Raw genomic sequence first — 625 nt, forward strand, 5'->3', positions numbered from 1 at the left:
TTTATTTTTGGCCATCACGCAAGCGCGTTCACGGGGCCACGCGCCCTCGCGCACAAGAGTTGGTTGCTTCCATCAGCAGCGGCGTGCGCCCACCACAACCCACCTCCGGGCAATTCGGCCCTCTCTTTCTCTTTCTCTCTCTTGCGCTATCGGGCGGGCCCGCCACCAACCGTTTGCACAGGCAGGGCGCCAGACAGGGCAGGATGTTACGTGCGCGCCGTTGCGCAAGAAAGAAAAACGACAACAATAGCAGGAAGTGGGAGGGAGGGGAGCGGGCGCTCAGCCGAAAGGTGATTTTTATTGTTCCGTTCTCAATGCGTCGCTCAAACTGTTTGGACCTCGAACAACATGTCTCCATCGTAGCGCGTGTGTGTGTGTGCGGGCGTGCGCGTCGCTGGGCCGCAAAACCGCGCAGCGAGAGCAGAGGGACAAAGAAAGAAAAAAAGAAAAAGAAAAAAAAAGAAAGATGGGGGTGTAAAGCAAAGCACTTCAGTGTGAGCTGAGTCGGGAATTGCGTCCTCACGCGTTTTCGTCGTCAGACTGACAGGAAACTGTGGAATTTCATCACGCGTCGCAGCCGCATCTCTCACCCGTGCGCGTCCTCTTTGGTATTGTTTTTTCCCAT

The 625-nt window shown here is 55.7% G+C and overlaps 3 non-coding genes across 3 annotated transcripts, besides 1 other annotated feature; all 3 read right to left on the reverse strand.

The window, feature by feature from the left end:
- Positions 1-75, reverse strand: Tc00.1047053444015.10. Its single transcript, XR_008254464.1, has one exon. It is a non-coding gene; the product is annotated as a C/D small nucleolar RNA (snoRNA), TB11C4C3, 3' partial (small nucleolar RNA).
- Positions 76-276: 201 nt separating this feature from the next.
- Positions 277-363, reverse strand: Tc00.1047053444015.20. The gene has a single exon (XR_008254465.1). It is a non-coding gene; the product is annotated as a C/D small nucleolar RNA (snoRNA), TB11C4C2 (small nucleolar RNA).
- A 67-nt stretch (positions 364-430) lies between these two features.
- Positions 431-467: a microsatellite.
- A 5-nt stretch (positions 468-472) lies between these two features.
- Tc00.1047053444015.30 lies at positions 473-569 on the reverse strand. Its single transcript, XR_008254466.1, has one exon. It is a non-coding gene; the product is annotated as a C/D small nucleolar RNA (snoRNA), TB11C4C1 (small nucleolar RNA).
- Between the last annotated feature and the right edge of the window lie 56 nt (positions 570-625).

The sequence above is a fragment of the Trypanosoma cruzi genome (genome assembly GCF_000209065.1).
Source record: "Trypanosoma cruzi strain CL Brener chromosome Unknown tcruzi_1047053444015, whole genome shotgun sequence".
NCBI classification, from domain to species: domain Eukaryota; phylum Euglenozoa; class Kinetoplastea; order Trypanosomatida; family Trypanosomatidae; genus Trypanosoma; species Trypanosoma cruzi.